The sequence below is a fragment of the Malaclemys terrapin genome, chromosome 5 (assembly GCF_027887155.1).
Source record: "Malaclemys terrapin pileata isolate rMalTer1 chromosome 5, rMalTer1.hap1, whole genome shotgun sequence".
Lineage (NCBI taxonomy): Eukaryota > Metazoa > Chordata > Testudines > Emydidae > Malaclemys > Malaclemys terrapin.
In genome coordinates this window covers 68,723,918-68,744,379 of record NC_071509.1, presented here as the reverse complement: position 1 = coordinate 68,744,379, position 20,462 = coordinate 68,723,918, and the positions used below count along the sequence as shown (strand labels likewise).

Below are 20,462 nucleotides of genomic sequence, written 5' to 3'. Positions count from 1 at the left end.
CTCTCCTCTCAGTTCTCTAACCTGGGCAGTGTGGCTAAACCGTTGCACTAGAATGCACCACTGCACTTTTAAAACTAGAATGGACAATGCACTGGCCAAGTACATTCTGCATTGATAGGGAACAGATTAAAGATTTACCTAGATTTTTTTTTAAAAGAAAGAAAAAAAGAAATACTTTCAGGCAGTATGCCTTGCTTAGATTGCCTCAATGCCCTATAATGCAAAGGCCTCCCAAGAATAAGCATTTTGTAAGAATAAGTTAGAATGCTACACCAACTAAACCAAACTACTTAAGAGGGTAAAACTATAAATTAATATTCCTCCACACACAATGACAGTTATTAATTATATTTGTGCCTGAATTAGATTTATACTTAACACATTTCACATGTAACAGGAATAATTAGAACAGGAATACATCTTCACATAGACATGTAATATTTGTAAAAGCAGCCCTGATTTTTACAGGATTTTTAATAACTAAATTAAAATGAGACAGCTCAGGTTAATCTAGGCCCTCATGTGAGTTTATTTGGGGCTTATTAGATGTCTCCTAAATGTCATTTCTGAAGAAAGTCTCCTTATAAAGCAGCGACCTTCACACTTTAATCTTTTAGCATTTATTTCAGTCAAATAATATTTAAATGTTTCTTTAAACCATTTTTTCCACATAAATCATTCACAATATGCATTCAATCTCCTGGCCATGTCTGTAATAATAGAGGTAAGTGTTATAAATTTAGCCTCAGGTTTACGTATGAGAATGAGGACTTTAAGGAAGATGAAAAACATGAATGCTCTAAACAGCAATGGCTTGCAGAGCCATAACTAGGGTAGGGCAAGAGGGGCACCTATGCAGGGTGCAGAGCTAGTGGGGGCACAAAAATGGGGCAGAGCAGCACCAAGCCCAGCAGCATCAGCTCCCCCACCCCTCACGGCATTGGGACGAGCAGTGTCAGCCAGAGTTCATGGATTTCCTTCTCCCCTCCACCCAAAACAAACAAACAAAAAAAAGGCCTGGGCCAGGAGCGGAGGAAGTATGGTGCTGCTTCTCCTGCCGACGGTGCCACTGCAATTGGATACCACCTCCTGAGTCCTAGTACTCATTGGCTTCCCCTTCTACAAGTGCTGGGCACCCTGCGTGGCCAACATCCTGCCTTCTGTACAAGGGTGAGTGCTTGCAGGGGGAAGGGGGAATGCAGGGAAAGGGGGATGAGGTGAGGGGAAGAGGTGGAGGGACAGGAAAGGGGATGGGGAGGTGGGAGTGGGAGAAAGTGGCTGGGGACCGTGGGAAAAGGGATAGGATGAGTAAGAGAAGGGGACAGGGAATGGGGCTTGAAGCATCCCCTTGGCAAGCAGCCAGCTGGGACTCCCCCATTAAGCCATTCCATCCCCCACCAGCACTAGCAACCCACCTCCAGTGGGTCACCTGCTGCAGGTACCCCTCCCAGCACTCCTCATATATCCCTCCCAGTACACAGACTCCACCTCCAGCACTCCCCAAATACCCTCTTTCCCCCAGTAGTGTCCTCTAGGGGTTGCTCTGTTCTCACAGCCTTGGTTTTTGGAGCTGGCAGGAGTGAGTCCACCCTGCCAGCCGGCACCTGCCCTCAGAGACTGGGCAGGGCATTGGGCTCAGACTGTGTCACCATGAGCCTGGGGCAGGGCAGCCAAGGAGTGGTTCTGCTCTGCACACAGGGAGTGTGGGAAGAGTAACCCAACTGCAATAGCAGGTCCCTGGGCAGCAAGCAGGGTGTGACCAGGCTGCTGAGATAGAATCAGAGAATATTAGGGTTGGAAGAGACCTCAGGAGGCCATCTAGTCCAACCCTCTGCTCAAAGCAGGACCAATCCCCAGACAGATTTTTACCCCAGTTCCCTAAATGGCCCCCTCAAGGATTGAACTCACAACCCTGGGTTTAGCAGGCCAATGCTCAAACCACTGAGCTATCCCTCCCAATGCAATGCCTTAGGGGGATGAGTACTGCAGGGAACGTCTTGGGGAGCATCTCACGGCAGCTAGGCTCCACGTGCAAAGCCCGGCTCCAGGAGGTGTCACCGCCAGCACCAGGATCCTTTGGCACAGAAGCAACAGTGTGTCGGGGCGCAGCTTGGAGTTGTGGCACCTGCCCTGCCTGGGGAGCACCCGACTGTGCAGAGGCAGCCAGCTTAGGGAGGAGGTCAGGGAGGGCTGCCAGGCGGCCAACCAGTACCCTGACTCCCACAAGAGAGAACCAGCGTCCCGAGCAGGCCGGGCAGCTCCCACCAGCTTCTGATCTGCCAACGGTTTTCAAACTGTGGGACTAATTCCCTGAGGGAGGCACACCCCACAGTTTGAAAACTCTGTGCTAAATGGGAGGCAGAAATGGGGGAAGAGGGATGTCACCCCATGTGCCCCCACACAGACACGTCACCTCTTGGGGGCGCAAATATGATTGCTTGCCCCAGGCACTAAAATCCTTAGTTATTGCTCTGATGGCTTGTCCAGATTTAGCCGAGGGACGCTAAATGCGATTTATGAAGTGTTTTCACTGAGCTTGAATCAGTCCCATGATAATCTGCTTGAGGACAGTGATAAAAGTTATTTTAGTTACTTTAGATAAATTATCTTTTTATGAATGTGTTTACCTCCTTTGTTTTGTGCAGAGATATATCAGTATATTGTAAATTGTTAGCAGAAGAATGTATTTACCTGTATATTATACTTTGTTTTATTGATAGATGAATCAATACAATGTAATGTTTTAGTGGAAAAATACTTAACAGGCTGGTTTCTGTCAAAATCCTCTCAGACAGTGCTAGTTTAAGTATTCTGAATTGGTGTTGTGAACTGAAGGCCATGACTAACATGAATATTCATGACTTGAAATTCTAATATCTGGTGAAGTTTGTTTACATCTCTCTCAGTTCCAGAGATTAATTTAGCATTGAGCATTGCCTGTACCACTGTCATCTCACAACAAATTGCACAGGAAGAAGAGGTTAGAGGAAAGGGAGTGACGGAAAGCAATTTCATTTTAAAAGAAGCACTTATACAGTTACCTTATATGCTACAGAAATACTAATTGCATAACGTGTTGGTGGAAAGGAAGGGAGAAGAGAAATATTCTCTAGGAAGGTAAAAGGGAAAGTCATTGTCTGCAGAATTTGTAGCAATCAAGTGGTCTTTTTTACCTCCTCCCCACCAACTTCCTTCCTCCACCCTTCAAAAAAAAGCTAATGATCAACCAACATTTTCTCTAATAAGACAATTTGGTAGACAGAACTGGAGTGATGGGGTAAGAGATTAGGTGAGACATTTATTTATATTTAATATAGTTACAGGCAAACAAAGAAAACTTATCACACTATAGCATCTGGCAATAGCATGAAGAAAAAAGGGTTCAAATCTCTGTCACCTGAAGTATTGGAACATTGTGCTCTCATTTGAAAAAAAATAAATCTGAAGTCTTCCAGCTTCCCTTCTACCTCCACTTACCCCTGTATTATGAGCGGGGGAGAGCCATGAAGCATGTTATTTTGTTTGTGTGGGAGGGAGCTATCTTACTATCTTAGAGAGAGGGGAAGCTAGGAATTCAATATATCCATTTTCATTCTCACACTCTTGGATGAATCTGGTAGCTACAGATTTGGTAATCTGAACATTTAAGACCTATTTTCTTTCCCTATAATTTACTGGGCCTAATGTTACCATTAGTCACACTCCTATATCTTCACTCACTCCAGTGGAATTTCATGAGTGTGAGTAAGAGAAGAATTTGGCCTCTCTTTGTATTAGTGTATTCTTGTTACTTCAGACTAGAAATAATACTTCAGACTAGAAATAGATTTATAAAACTAACCAATGCATTGGGAATTGCAATGCAATTCACAATGAATTTGATACAAATGATCTCTGGACCAGGAATTATTCACTGGAGAAAGTGATGAATTTTTAGTAAGTGAATAAATTCAAGAATATTGTATCTGTACCCAGAGAATTTCCAAACAGGGCAAAAAAAAAAGACAAAATTAATTAAACAAATTTATTGTGTTCTAACAAGAGAGATTACCTACACAGCCCTAAAATCACAGGACATGCAGCAGCACAACTATAAACTGTCTATGAGAGGGCAGGGATGACCTTTTGCAAAATTCTTTACTAGGAGGCCACAGAGGATGGCATTGCTGTCCTCTCTCCTTCCTGGAAAAAGCAGGATCGTAGAATCAGAGGTGTAGGCTGGAAGGGAGCTCAAGAGGTCATCAACTCCAGCCCCCTGTGCAGAGGCAGAGCCAAATAACTTAGACCATCCCTGACAAGTGTATGTTCAACTTGTTCTTAAAAACCTTCAGTGATGGGGATTCCACAACCTCCCTTGGAAGCCTATTCCGAAGCTTAACTACTCTTACAGTTAGAAAGTTTTTCCTAATATCTAATCTAAATCTCTTGCTGCAGATTAAGCCCATCACCTTTTCCTGTAGGACTGTATCAAAAGCCTTACTAAAATCAAGATATATCACATTACTACTTTCCCCCCATACCCATCCACAAGGCCAGTAATCCTGTCAAAAAAGAAAATTAGCTTGATTTGACATGATTTGTTCTTGACAAATCCATGCTGGCTATTCCTTATAACCCTGTTATCCTCTAAGTGCTTACAAATTGTTTAATAATTTGTTCCAGTATCTTTCAGCCTAACTTCAATACCTGGAATGGTTTATAATTCCCTACTTCCTCTTTGTTCCCCCTTTTTAATGCGAGGTACTATGTTTGCCCTTCTCTAGTCCTCTGGGATCTCATCCATTTTTCAGGAGTCTCCGAGATAATTGGTAATGATTCCAAGATTGCTTCAGCTAGTTTCTAAAGTATCCTAGGATGAATTTCATCAGACCCTGCTGACTTGAATACACCTAATTTTCCTAAATGTTCTTGTGATGCTGGCAGACCAGCCAAGCTGTATATGACCCATAACTTAACAACAGACTTTGCAATTGTAATCAAGACAATCCACTTATGTATAGGTATCAAAGAATTGTTAATTAGATTAGCAATCCCTAACTCATTCACTTTGATTGATAAGAATCAAAGAATAGTTGCTAAATGTATTTGTTTGTGTTTACCTTCATCTTGTTAAAAGTTTACAAGTGTAACCCATTAGATTTTAGATGCTAATTCCTTTTCATGTCTTAATTGCATCTGTGGTCAGTTAATCTTAAAATCAAAGATGTGAAATACTGCAGGAAACTAATTTTATCTACATAGTCTTCAACTTAACTATCTTTGTTATAATGAATGACCAACTGTTGTCTTATAGTGTAACTAGTTTAACCTGTGTATGCATAGGAAATAGAAGATTAGTTTATGGAAATTTGCTTTGAAGTTGCCTGTATTGTCTAGTCTTCCTCAGAGGAAAGCCCTGCTGTGACAATTTCTCTCAACCTGTTAGAGAGCTATAAAAGAGAAACCTTGGTCCTGATCCTTTCATCTCCAATCTGCTGAACTTTGAACAGGGAAAGTTTAAGCTGTGAGACTGTGATCTTCCAAATAGTCATTTGGAATACCCTGGACAATGTATAGAAAGACGTTAGCAGACTTTACATCTAAGCTGCCTTTGGATTTTGACCTGTTGGAATAATTCCAAAGAAACTTTTGAACACTAGCAGATGTAACATCACTGCTATGATCCAGATCTATGAACTATGAAAAACACTTGTATGTATGATTCCTTAACCATTAATAACTCTTATTTTGTTAATACATTGTTAGATAGTTTACTAAGGATTGTCTGACAGTGAGATATTTGGTAATAACTGAGATTCATATTGACCTGAGGATAAATGTCTGATTCTTTGGGATTGGTAGAACTTTAAGTATGGTGAATAGGGTTTTCAGTAACCCCTCACTATATTAGATTTGGTTGTGTAAATAGGAACAAAGGGCTGGAATGCCTAAAGGGGACTGTATTTGGCTTCTTGTTAACCAGTGTGGTACTATAGGAGCTTTTGTTACTGGCTTGGTGAAGCTAATTATAGAATAAACGACCAGTTTGGGGGAATTGTCCCCCTGAGTCTGGCATTTTCAGTGTGGTCCATCCAGGCACCTGGTCACATTTCACATAGTTGGCAGGATACACATTACCACAGTTCAATTGGGTTTGGGTCAGAACCCTCACGCTACTTGAAATTTAATTTTGATACTGAGAGTTTTAAGGGTTAAAGATTAACTACTATGAATGAGCCACAAACATATGAGGGTCTTGACAGAAAAGCACTTGAAGATTTATGGTCACAAAGGAGGTTATCCTTTAAGAAGAGCGCCCCAGAGCAAAAACTGAGAAATTTGCTCATGGACAGTGGCCAGAAAGCAGGACCTTCATCTTCATCTGCCCCAGATGCATCTGCGGCAGAATAAATCAGAATGCAAGCGCTGAAAGACAAGCACTGTCTTGAGCATGAGAGAGAAATGGCAGAACTTTGGTTGAAGGAGAAACAAAAGATTGCTGAGATGGAACAGGAAGAGCATAAAAGACATATGGAGCAGATGGATGCTGAGGAAAAGGCTCATTGCAGGTGAATGGAACAGCTAGAGGCTGAAAAAGAAGCTCGCCTAAGGCAAAAAGAAACTGCTACAGCCCAACTCCAGGTGATAGAGGAGCAAAAGAAGATTTATAGCCTGGAAGTCCATGTGATCTTGATAGCAAAAATTGGTAGTGAATATGTCCCATTTATAAAGATTCTGAAAATATGGAAGAATTTCTGTCTCTTTGAATGACTGTGTGATGTTCCCCACCAGATATGCAGCAGGTGCCTGTCCTATTGACCAGGTTAACTAGGAAAGCTAAAGAGGTTTTCAGTGAGAGATGGGGATTGATGAGGCTTTGAATTACATAAAGTATAAGGATACTGTGTTAAAGTGATTTCAGGTTACCTCTGAAACTTACAGGTTAAAATTTAGAAATGTTAAGAGGTCTAAGGATTATTCGTATGTGGAGTATGCTCATAAACTATTATGTTTTGTTAAGAAGTGGGTTACTGGGGGGAAAAAGCTTATGGTGATTGATAAACTGTTACAATTACAATTGAACAGTTAGGGCTACCATATGTGATTAAAAACCATGATTCAGTTTTACAAGCTGCTGAAATTGCTGATCAATATATTGTAAACAAAGCTATAAATATATAAACCCCAATTTAAAAGGGATGAAGGGTTTAAGGGTAAACCTAACCCCAACTTTGTTTGTTTAAAAAAAAAAAAAAAAAACCAGAGCCCAGAGTTGAAAACTTCTTAACAGATAGCCTAAATGGAAGCCAGTTCTCATTGTGGAAACCCAGGTCATATAAAGCCAAATTGTCCCAATATTTATTATTATACAACCTGTAACCACAAATTCCACATTGGATATTAATGATATATATAGATGCGATGCAGATGCTAACCATGTAAGCAGTAACACTGCCACCTTGTGTAAAAATGTACTAGTGTAATCTCAGAAGAAAGTCTGATGACTTATATTAATGTTAAGTAGGATGGTAGTAATAAGGAAATAGAGAATGCAAAAGTGACTGGTTTGAAATATCAGGGTTAGCGTGATACAATGTTGAGTCTGAACTTTTGATGAGCTTAAACTTAACCCAGACTTGATGTCTCTGTCTGAACTTTTAATCAAAGCTCTGACCTGCGAACTACTCATGACACCCCCCTCCCCTTAAGTAGTCCTCTCCCCTTTTCTCTTTCTGAATTTACATTTTAACCTGTTTTATCCTGTAGAATCTTGATTGATTATACATGACCATTATGATCTGTTAATCACTTTGTTTACTTCTGTGTATAAATATTGATGCTCACCCCTAATAAACTTGCCACACTTTCTCTGAAGCTTTTCAAGCTAAGGATAGTGTGAGCCCGTTGATCAACGAATTGGTGTCTGGTCTCTGACAGATTGTGAGCCCCATACCAACTCCGCACGAACTCGGGTGCTGGAGAGGTGAGTGAGGACTTGCTTTTTACCTAACAATTGCATCTGACTTTACTTTGGTTAAGTCGCCCCCGGGAAGGGGACAAACTAGCGGGCAGGAAAATAAAAATAAACATAAACCTTTTGGCCCTACCTGAATTTCTTGTAATTGTCTAAGATCCACCTGGAGTATGGAAATTTTAATGGTAAAATTGTGGTAGGCATTAGGGATTGACTACCCACTGATACCTTAATTGGTAATGACATTACAACCAGGTTTAATTGAGTTAATGCCATAAGGTCCCAGGATTAGTATGGTTCTCCCCATTTTGAACCTAGTTTAAAGTTCTGTTCACTAGTTTGGGGAGTCAGTGCATGAAGATGCTCTTACCCTTTTTGATCAGGTGAACCCCATCTCTTCCTAGCAGATTTTCTTCCTGGAACAGCATCCCATGGCCAACAAAGCCAAAATCCTCCAATCAATATAATCCATGCCGCCATGCATTCATTTCCTGGATGTGCATGTCCCTGCCTGGGCCTTTATCCTTAACAAAGAGGATGGACAAAACAGTGGCTTATTCCTCTAAACTCTGAAGGTAGCAGAATTATCAATGAGATAGCACCTGAACACAAGGAAATCTCTCAGCTTTATAGAGTTCCTGTTCCTTCTGAATGTCTTTGCTTTATTCCAGTAGACAAGAAATGGGGTATTTTAATTTTGCCTCTGAGTGTTAATTTAAATTAAGTTGATAAATGTGAAACCCTATCTTATGCAGTTAGTAAGAAAACTTTGGTTCTGTTTTTCTAGTGCAACATTCAGGATTGGAATAATCTTTAGCTTTCTTGTTCCAACTTTCAAAATGCCACACAATCCCAGGGCTACATCTCTGCTTCATCTCATCCTTCCTAAACCCTCCTTCTCCCAATCTTTCCTTCCATACTGCCCTTTATTCCTGATACTGCCTCTCTTGTCTCAATACCTGATTTTTATTCCTTCTAATTGCCCCTAAAACCTACTTCTTCCGTGAATCTTTTCAGTGATTATTTTGTGTCCTAGACATCTGTACAGCTTTAAGCTTGAATTGTTACCAGTTGAAACATGTGGGGCAAATTAGTCATGGGTGTAACTCTTTTGTTTGTCTGAACTACTTGTAGCAGGTGCTATGTATTTTAAATAAAGGGCAAAGTACAATGCTGACACTCAACAAAAAGAAAATAAAAATATTAAAGTACAGCTGGGTTGTGGTGTCTCTGCTCCCACTGCCGCTGGCTTCCGCTGATCCTTCGTTAGAGCCAGAAGCATAGAACCATAGAATATCAGGGTTGGAAGGGACCTCAGGAGGTCATGTAGTCCAACCCCCTGCTCAAAACAGTACCAATCCCCAACTAAATCATCCTAGCAGGGCTTTGTCAAGCCTGACCTTAAAAACCTTTAAGGAAGGAGATTCCACCACCTCCCTAGGTAACCCATTCCAGTGCTTCACCGCCCTCCGAGTGAAAAAGTTTTTCCTATTATCCAACCTAAACCTCCCCACTGCAACTTGAGATCATTACTCCTTGTTCTGTCATGTGGTACCACTGAGAACAGTCTAGATCCTTCCCCTTTGAACCCCCTTTCAGGTAGTTGAAAGCAGCTATCAAATCCCCCCTCATTCTTCTCTTCTGCAGACTAAACAATCCCAGTTCCCTCATCCTCTCCTAAGTCATGTGCTCCAGCCCCCTAATCATTTTTGTTGCCCTCCACTGAACTCTTTCCATAGGTCCTTCCTCTTCAGCAGTCAGCGCCAAGTGAGCTGAGCTGCTCCCTTTTATACTGGTGCATTTGGAGCATGCCCAATAGAGTTTAGGGGTGTGGCTTCCTGAGCCCATTCCAGTGCGGCTCGAGAGCGCGCCTTCACACAGGTCCTGTAGCAGTAATATGGCTCTGCATCCTTGTCAAGATTGCCACACTTGCATGACAACTCTATTTCTCCCAAAGTTTCAGAGAATATTTAAAACCTATGGAAAAGCAGAGGGTTCAGTAAATGAGAGGTCAGTGCTGTGACATGATCAAGCTTCTTTTAATTGCAGTTGAGTCTTAGAACTCAGGAAACAAAACTGGACCTCAATTTTATTACCAAATCCCTAGATTTCTGTGGCACAACAGTTCTGAATTGTGATGCTGCCTAAGACACAGACATTCAGGAAACAGTTGTTTTATCTGAATTATTTATCAGACTATTGATTATGTTGTTTAATATTTACTTTCATAAATATCTGTTGAATTTTTTCAACACATTTCAGGGTACTGCCTTATTTCCATTTTGCTGGTGGATCTCAGTGGTGGCTTACTGCTATAGTGAGTGAGGGGGTGTTTGCTGCAGCTTTTAGGGACAGTTTTATCCAGTCCTACTGCTTAATGAGATAGTGATGGGAGAGAATATAGCCCCATTTTTCTGCCTGCCTGCTGGAAAAAGGACTATCTGACAGATACAACAATACCCTTGAAACCCTTTATTGAATTAAGTTTAAGTGTCTTTGAGGTCCATTGTATTTAATGCAAAGGTTATGTATTATTGCAGACTGGGATTGTATGTACCCTCTCCAGGGAGGGAGATGTGATATGAGGTCTGGGAGTTCAAAGATCTATATTGAACAATGAACCAGGCACGAATAGACTTTGGGGACAATACATGTTAAGTGGTTTTCCTGGGAAATATCTAGGGGCAGATGAATGTAGATTCCCCACCTCCTGTTAGGTAAAAATGCAGCCTGAGTGGGCCTTTGTCTGCTGATTACCTATTACATGAGGTCCACATCAAAGGCCCAAGCTGTGTAAAGGAAAGACTGAACTATTCATGGTGGTTCTGGTTTTGAATCTGAGACATTTATGAACTTGTAATCACAGGGAAAACCCAGTTTTGAGCTTTGAAGGACTGACACTTACCAGGAGCCCACGGTTGGAGTTGGGGTGACCTCTGGAAAACTTTTTAGCATGTGTAGATTCTTTGATTGTTTTTCATATGTTTTCTCTGTTATGCTTTCACTTTGAGAATAAATGTCCTTTCTTAGAAAGAGCTGTGTGGTAACTTGTAACTGCTGCCAATTACAGCTGTTCATAGCCTTCAAAGAGAAAACAAAGCACAGACACGTGCCTGTTTAGGCAGTCTGGCTTGCTGGGGATATCACAGTATAGGCAGGGAACTGTGCAACTGGAAAAATACCCAGAGGGGGAGAGACCCAGGTTCGTGCCCAAGAGAGGTAACATCTGAGGAGCCAGAAGCCTACAGTGGGTGCCCTTGGTGGACAACAAGGTGAAAATACAGATACAGTTGCCCTGACCTATAACAGGCTATATCTTCAAAATCCTTTTGACACTTGGTATGTGGCAGAAGTGAGTTGGAATGGGAGGGGCGGGAAGATTGATCTGTGGAGACAATGCAACAAGTAGGTGCAGAAGGGGACCAAACATAGCACAGGTTTAGACCAATAAGGGACTGAATACAGGTAGGGGTACAGTAGTTGGTCAGGTGTGAAAGTGCCATGGGCACTTAAGAAAAGGAGATAACATCATGTGGAAAGACTACTAGGCTTTCAGTAGTAGCGGGGAGAGCAGAGCTGATTTCTATGTGTGGTTGTATCTTCCATGGTAGTTCCAGAATGCCACCAAAGTTGGGATCCCAAAAAAACAAAGAGCTTAGGTTCAGGATAGATGGTCCACAAAATCTTCCACAGCCAAGATCCTGGGATTCAGAATTGTTCTCAAAGAGTGTCCCTAGATAGAAACTTTTTGTACTGAATTAGTATTACAAGCTAAACAGATTGCAGACAAATTGTTTCCTGCTGTTTAGGAAAGAGGCAGTTGTAAGTTCAAACAGCAGGGAACGTCTCTGAAAGATAAAACCAAGCAGAGCTGGAAAAATCCAACTCAGTTATAATTATCTGTAGTACATAAGGGTAATAAGACACATTCTGTTGATAAATATTTCAGAATCTGCTAATGCACCATAGATGTAAATAGTGTTAGTTGTTGTTAAGAGCACCTATTTGGTGTCTAGTGCTGTGGTATTATAGGCCCAGATTTTTAAAGCTATTTGGCATTGCTGTGCTCAGCAGCATAACAGTCAACTGACTTAGGAGCCTAAATCTTATTTTCAGAAGGGACTTAAGCAACTGTTGATGGAATTTAGACTCTTAAGGCTTAACTCTGTTTTGAAAAATGACATTTAGGCTTTTAAATCAGTTAGAGAACAGCATCACCCCAATAGTTTTAAAAATATGGGCTATAGTGCTAAGATCTTGACTTTATCAGCTTAAGCAAGGCTGAAGACCAGGTTTCCTGCTGTTTGTAGCTTTACCAATTAGTAAGGAGATTCCAGGATTCCACCAATTGGAATGGCCTAGGCAAAAGAATTGTCCTTGCAACTCTTACTGAAACTGGCCAAGTTTGCCAGTGTGGTTCTGCTACCAGAAGAGCTTAGCAATAATCATATTCGGAACACTGTGCACTGGTACAGAGGCAAGTTTTTTTTTTAAAAAAGACTATAAATTATCAAGACGAGCAGTTGGTCATCACCTCTCTGGCTCTTTGAGATGAATAACTGGAACTATTGTAAGGTTTTCCCATCTGCAAAGTAGGGTACATGTCACCTAAGCAGGTCAGCAGCACCTTGAGTTTTGAATGCATAGAAAGCTGCAGATAGGGTGAGTAGTCTGAAATATGGCCTCTGTCCATTGCCAGGAGAAGGCTGTTTATTAGTAGCATTAGGCCAATCTTCATGCTGTACGCTCACCTGCAGTTAGCTGGCAATTGGTGCATGTTTTTGGAGCTTGGTTGTCATTACTTTGACGTACCCCTGAGAATCAGGAGCTCTATAGTAATCATAAATTAAGGAACACAGGGTATGATCAGATTTTGAGCTCTAGAGGTGGCAGGTGAAGAAGCATATCCCTGAATCAGCTGCACTGCTGGGGATTGGTCCAGGTAACCTCCAAAAGATAATTTAGGATTAGATAGGTAGATAGGCAAGATCTTCACAGAAGTTGTATCCATGCCCTATAAATCCCAAACTATCCCATCTACACTACTTAGCACTTCTTGTATACCTGGAAGAGGTGAGAAGCAGTCCATCTAATTTCAAAAAGCAAGAAAGGAGGGTTGAGGTGGCAGCTGAGGAAAGGCACCCTTACAGAGAGCAGTAATATGGGATAGAGGGTTATGCAAACTGGAGCAGCAACCCGTTTTCATGAACTATTTATTAACAGTAATGCAGTAGAAACCACCTTAAATTAAGTGAATGCCAGGTTGAGTGCAAACATGCCACAGAATCCTACTATTTACCTGCACTATTCTCAGAGATAGCCAAGCTAGAACCTAAAATAAAACCCATTATCCCTCTACTTTTGAAATAATACAGCACAGCAAACTAAAGTCATTGAGAACACAATGAAGAGTAATGAAGGAAGTTTAAGGTCCCACTCTTCACCATCAGCACTGTGCTATCATTCTGGAACTGCACAGAAATAAAGGTAATCTCTGATGGAAAAGTGGATGGCTTATTGTTGGTTTACAGTGTTTAGTACAGAGCAGCCAATGGCAAGGACAAGCATGTTCTCAAAGGCTTTCACAAAACCAAAGTGACACTAAAATGTATGCCTTCATCATACAACCTTTTAGTTTGTCTAAATTCATTTCTTCCACAGAGACCCAGTAAGTCTCCTGAAATTGTCTGAAAGAACATGGCAGAGGCACATGCTGTAAGTCAATTATCTGAGAAAACAGCTTATGTGATGTGCAAAGTGCTTTCCTTATTGTCTTGCAGGGTGCAACAAAGTGTTGCACGCTGGAAGGCAATAGCACAGGAGGGGGAAGGGCTCATGGAAAAAGAGAGAACCTCCTTGTACATATGCATTTTGATACAGTCTTAATTACATAATCACATACTATTTTTTCCACATGACCCCAGCCTCACTCAATGCAAATGATGGTCACATATGGGAGCAGAATTAAGACTGCATGGGAATTGTAAAACTGGCATTTCCTAACTAAACTTTCTTTAAACCTATTTTTGTATGTAATATTCTTTATAGAGATGAGTTCCTATATCACTAGGGCAGTAGAATATTGTGGTCTCCCCTTGAGTGCTTTCTCCCCTACCTTCCCCCTCCCCCCGGATCTCCCCGTTATCATTGTCCAAATTCCCAGTGCATTACATCTGTACTATCCGTCAGCTAGTTGTTTAGAACGCTGGCAGTGTTCTCACAACATACATGTTGACTGCCTGCCTTCCTGTGTTATCAGTTTCGAGCCACTTTGACAGCCTTCTGGCCACCCTCCCTTTACTAATATTTGGAAATGCTGTGTTTCTAGCCTCCTGCACACCATGTTTTGCTGTCTAGCCGAAGGTTCATGAGAAGATGGTAGTTTCACTCACACACACACACACATATATTTAGTGCATTTCCAACACTTACTTAATTTTCCATGAGTTAAGAAATTATCTGGCCTCTGAATTTAGTGTTTTTACTTCCTTGATTTTTATTAATATTAAATTTAGATTGGTTGAATGTATTTGGCAAAAAACTTTCTTGATTGTCTCTTCGTTTTTATAAGTATTTTCTTTCTCTCTGATGCTTGTTTACTTTTGGCCATGACTTTTCACATCCCATCTTATTTTTAAAATTTCTTTCCATCCATTATAGAAATTCTACATTTTGCAGCATGACTGAAAGAGGGAAGCAAAGTAAAAAGAATGCAAGAAGTAGGGGCTGCTTCTCCAAAGGCATTTTCTGTTAGTTACAGGGGTGGTAGTAAAGCATTGGCAGTAGCAATAAAACTAAATATGTCATGTCTCTGCAAGTTAAGTCTACAGGAAGAAATCCCTAAGGTTTCCAAAATGTTTTGCTCCAGTCATTCTACACTACAGTATTTTGGGAGCAGGGTTATTTGTTTATTTTTTATGACTTTACAGTCAGCAGAACTGAAGTGGCAGCAGCTCAGTCATTGCCCAATTCACCCAGGCATAAATACTCCAAACTTTCACAAATTGCAAAGTTTTTCTTTCTTATCAACAGTTTTTAAAGTCTACTAATGTTTTCGGAATTGCAGCAGCAGGCTGTAAATGATGTATGAAATGAAAAATTCCTGCCTAGCCAGTGCACTGACAGATTATAGAGATACCACTTTAAAGTCACAGCCATGCCTTTTAATCCAATATTTACCTTTGACATGGAGAGGAATAAAGCCCACTAAGCAAAGAAGAATCGGCCAAAACAAATACATATGTAACCTACATAGACCAGAATAAATCAATTTACTTTCCAGTTCTCTGCTACAGAATTTTATCTGATTTAAAGTATTTGCACAGAACTTGAATTCGTATCCTTGCTAGAGATTACCTCTGAGTAGGAATGCTCTAAATACTAAAAGTGAAAATTATACCAGAATTCATTTTCTTTTTCTTTTCTTCTGGGAATCTAGTTCCAGTCTTCACCATAAGATATTTACATACACAATCAGCAGTTTCAAATTTCTTTACTGAACAACACTCTAAAGATAAAACCATTATAGCACAGCAGTTACAACGTACCCTAGCTAGACTAATATCACTAACTAGAGATTTATTTCTCTTTAAAAGGAAAAATATAACACTGGGCCTAAACCCTAAAATGTGTCTATTTAAACCTCACAAAATCAACTCAGGGATTGGGACTTCTGACAATCTACTTTCACATATGCTCACCTTGAGTATTATGTTGGCAATTAGATAAAACATTTAGTTGTAACACATAATCAATTGGTTCAGCATCCACAATTTTGAATATGAGAAGCTGTTTGGCTCACACAGTGGATTTGGTTCAAAAATTTAATACAATCCACAAAGACATTTGACCTCCAGTCTGATTCCTCCTTTATGGTATTTTTCCAGCCTCAATCCCACTGATTTGTGTAAAGTTACAGAAAACTGTACTGAGATTCAACACAGCTAGAGCTGCTGGTAGGGTGACCAGATATCCTAATTTTATAGGGACGGTCTTGATTTTTGGGTCTTTTTCTTATATAGGCTCCTATTACCCCTCACCCCCGTCCCGATTTTTCACACTTGCTGTCTGGTCACCCAAGCTGCTGGGGATAACCCAGATTGTATCTTCTCCCTGCAAACCTGGGCTGGATCCGAGTGGTGCTTAACATGGCTGCCAGTTTTGTAACCCTGACAGAACTCACTGCTCACTGGTCCGGAATTACCAGCTTCTAGCTAAGGGGGTATGTGTGTACATGCAGGAACGTCTGCACTTAATGTACACCAGCTTCAAAACAGCTAATGAACATGGTTAACAGCTTCCTTTACTCCTTCTAGTGTGCTGAAATAGCAACTACTTCTGTGCAGGTTTCAGAGTAACAGCCGTGTTAGTCTGTATCCGCAAAAAGAAGAACAGGAGTACTTGTGGCACCTTAGAGACTAACAAATTTACTTCTGTGCAGTCACTCAAGGCTCTATACTGCCACCTTGTCTGGGAATGTTTTCATATCAACTCAGTGCAGGTAGAAACAGCAGCTGTAGTTACAGCAATAAGGTCAGGATTTTGGCTGAACACCAGAAAATAAGAAAAATAGAAAAGTGTAGGTGGTTGGTTAGTTTTGATCACTGGAATGAGAAGGGAGATCCCCCTCTTCCTTTCAGTCCTCCCCCTACTCAGAAAACTAGCTGCAAAAACACCTAATGGCTTACTTTGTGTTTTACAAACCTGGACTTTGTACCTGGTGCTGTAGCTTTGAAATCAGTTGCAGCAGGATCAAACTCTGTCTGTAAAGAATAGTGGAGATATAATATATTAGGACATCATACAAACAAGCACACAACATCCATCTCATATCAGCAAGCACAGAGGAGAAATCCACAGTGAAATGTATTGCAGTGGAGCTAGTTTTATAAACTGTGACAGCAGTTAGCATAAAATTGCTAATCAATACAATTGCAAATACCAAAATTAGAGTCTAATCTGTTCCCCCAGGGCACACTTAACTCATGTTGATATTAATGAGAATTATATATGATTACCAGGAGAAAAGAAACCTATGTAATAAAATGTACTAACTTTCAAAACAACCTGTAAATGTCTCTGGAAAATATCTTTTGGATTCTTTGTCCTTTCCCTCAAAGTTCCACATTTTTACAGCACTATTATTTGGTATTTTTAAACCATGTAGTTGACAAAATGAAACCTCCTCTCTTACTTCAGAGGCAAAATCATAGTCCCTAGACCTGTTCTGAGACCTGAGCCAGTTAAAAAAAACATCATGCATAAGCCAACATCAGTCCCTAGCATTGATTGCTACATACGTACTCTTTCTCCACTGACTTTACATCACTATTCTCCACCACAAACAAGTGGCAGGTTATTTGAGCTGAAATTCGACAGAAGCTGAACCACTGCATCAACTGCTCTAGTCATCTCTTCATGACATGTCTTGGTCTCTTATCAGTTTTTCTATCACTAGAGAAGAAAGAGACAACATGAGTCCCTGTTTGAAAACAGGGTTCTCAGTTTTTACAGTCTGGCACCAAAAGCATTTTACAATATATAATTCCAGACTTCCTGACCGTTTCATTAAAAATCAGCAAATAGCTCTGAATACAGCAGGTGTTAATTTCTCAAGGTTTTCGCCTTTATATGGCAGGTGCAAGTAGTCTTTTGGATGGCTGAACCAATAGCAAATTTTATATGGGATTTCAAATTTCTATTATTGCTTCAGTGGGATTTTGTTTTTCTTTTGGGGAAACAATTTCCTTTCTTCCTCCTCTTCTCTCTAATTGTCTCCTCACATTCAATTGTTTAAATTAGACATTTGGATTAGTTCCTGGAGATTTAGGATTTGATTGTTATTATTACAATGCTTAACACTTGCTGTGAAATCTTGCATTTTGCTGAAGCAGTACTTGTTGACAGTTCATTGATCTGGACACACCAGTGAATGAATACAGATTCAGGGGTGTATTTTAAATAGCAGGCTGCAACTTTATTTACACTGATCGTCAGAGAGTGGCACTATCTGCTCCATCTCCCCATACCAGGTATTCAGATGGGTCTAGTGTGGGGTTTTACAGGGCACCTACCAGGGTACAATTTTCATTGCCTACCCCAAGGATTCAGCTTGCTCTGCTTCCTCCTCTCACCTTGAGACTGGAATGGAAGGTATCAAAGACAGTCCCCAGTTTGCAAGGACTTTGGATCTCCCTTTTTTTAAATAGACCTGGGGTCCATCAGCAAAACCACATCTCTTATTTTCTGGTCATGGGTCCTTTGGCCTTTTATCCACACTAGACATCAGGAACAAGTTGCAACAAACTAACATTCACATAATGCTTTACATTAAATTTCTAAATCCCATAACTATTTAACCTAGCTGTGAACATAAGAATGGCCAAACTGGGTCAGACCAAAGGTCCATCTAACCCAATATCCTGTCTTTCGACAGCGGCCAATGCAAGTGCCTCAGAGGGAATGAACAGATCAGGCAGTCACCAAGTGTCTCCATGATGAGTAAGAGAAAAAACCTGATATGGCCCCAGCCATTTCAACCCTGGTGGATAAATTCCTCCCTGAACAGACAACTTTAACACACAGTTCATATAGCATATAACTGGAGGGAGGGAGGGAGGGATGGATAGTTGGGTCAGCTAAAAATGACGAAAGAGTCCTGATAAACACTGAGCCTGGATTTAAATAAATGACTATGGGAAGCAAAAGCCAATCATCTTGCATCTCTGTAGCTGGCTAATGGACAGCAGAGCACCCCAAGGGAAGAGAGGCCTACCCTGCATATACTCCCCCTTTTATGCTAAAGCTGTCCAGCACCTTACAGATCCAATCAAGTTTGCTATCCATTAAATTGGTTGGTAGCATTGTAGCAGGAAGGGTTAGATTGTCATTACTCTTATTCAGTAATAACACTGATTATCAGTGCCTAGCATCTGCAAGTTCTCAAAGTGGAAGTTGCAGAAAGTTTTCAATCCAGATAATTTTCACTGGTCAACCTGACAATGTTTCCACTCTCCACTCAGTCATAGAATCTGGAGCTAGAAGAAAAAGCTATTAAGCCATAGAATCTGTCTTTGTGCCCATGCAAGATGATTCCCTATTGTATATTTAATAGTGGGTTCTCTTGCTTTGGTAGCATTGTCACTAAAAATGCAGCCTTTGCAGGCAGTTTTGTCACAGCTACACTTCCCTCATGCTCTCTGGAGTTTCTGATGCCCACATTTCTTTTCAAAGATCCTTATTAAAAACATTTTTAAAAATTAGCTTCATGGGGGTTTAGGCTCTTGTCCTCTGATGGACTAACAGGGACTTGGAGGTGTTCTGCAGTAGTTCTTGAAAGTTGGGTGACCTCCCCATGCCTGTTATCACTGCTTTTCACAGAGGGTTTTAAACCTGGTTTGCCTGATTAATTTATAGTGAACTATCCTTATCACTCTCTATACACCTAAATAGGGTTCTTTTCTACTCCCTTACAGTGGACTCTTACAGAGCCCTTACAGAGAATGATAGCATGGAATACCTGTATTTGTACTGTATTGCAGTGGTTACCAGCTATGTCTATTGTGTGTGTCTCTCTCTCTCCTCCCATTACATTTGTGACAAAAATGTATTTGTTGCAGAGAGACTCCCTCTTAGTCCTCATTAGGCTAATAACAAATTTCATTTTCTCCACAGTGACTGTTGGAGTGTGACTGTGCAGTTAGTCGCTGCTCCTCATTATACAGCAGAATAATAGAGATTTCAATCTTGTTGCTGGGTGATTGTAAACGTGCTTGTTATCTCATTGTGTCTACCCTCAGGGTCGAAGAAGTTCAGTATATGTAATCTACCTGTTCTGACTGACAGTAGGAAGTGGATATCTCTTGTATAATAAACTAAAGGACAAACTGAATATTAAACCATAGCCCATGCTGGAGGAAGCTTCAGAAGGGCCTGCTTCAGAAGGAATCCCAGTAGGCATTCTGGCGGAGAGCACCAGAATTTTTGTTGGGGATTTGGTGAGTGCATGCTGTAGCCACTTGTTCCTCACGGTGTCAAAGAGTGCATTCAGTTCCATGTTTGATCTCCTTTGCTCCTGGTATGGAGTGGAGAAGAGGCATCCACACACCTCTGCAACTTGTTTCCTTTCAGGAAACTAGCGCCTGCAAGGGCACACGCAGGAAACACTGTTTGTACTCTCCAACGGGCTCTTTGTGTCCTCTTCTTCCTTTGTACACCAATGTAGGAGTAGGCCCAGTGAAGCCACTGGATGTTTTTGGTGAACTGTAGTGAAAATACAATGTTCAGCTGGCTGTATGGAGCTTTATTTAGTTTGTGGTATTTGACTTATTTATTGTGGGGTTTTCTGTCAGGTCAGGTAAGGCTATGCCTGCTACCGTAATGAGAGTAGACAGTACTACCTGTGGCTCGTCAAATCCACTGCCTTGTGGGTAGCCCAGGAGGGTGTAAGGCTAAGGGAGCAACCCCTGACTGAAAATCCCCACTACCTTATGAGTGAATTCAGCAGAAT

At 40.9% G+C, this 20,462-nt stretch overlaps 1 long non-coding RNA gene across 4 annotated transcripts in view; it reads right to left on the bottom strand.

Annotated features, from left to right (window-relative positions):
• The window catches only part of LOC128838474 (uncharacterized), a 78,949-nt gene that overhangs the window by 35,337 nt on the left and 23,150 nt on the right, over nt 1-20,462 (bottom strand). For 2 of the 4 annotated variants that reach the window (XR_008445192.1, XR_008445189.1), the window contains exon 2: nt 16,658-16,716. This is a non-coding gene — a long non-coding RNA (uncharacterized LOC128838474). The remainder of the gene's footprint in view (nt 1-16,657; nt 16,717-20,462) is intronic. The other 2 variants (XR_008445190.1, XR_008445191.1) reach the window with 1 other exon arrangement.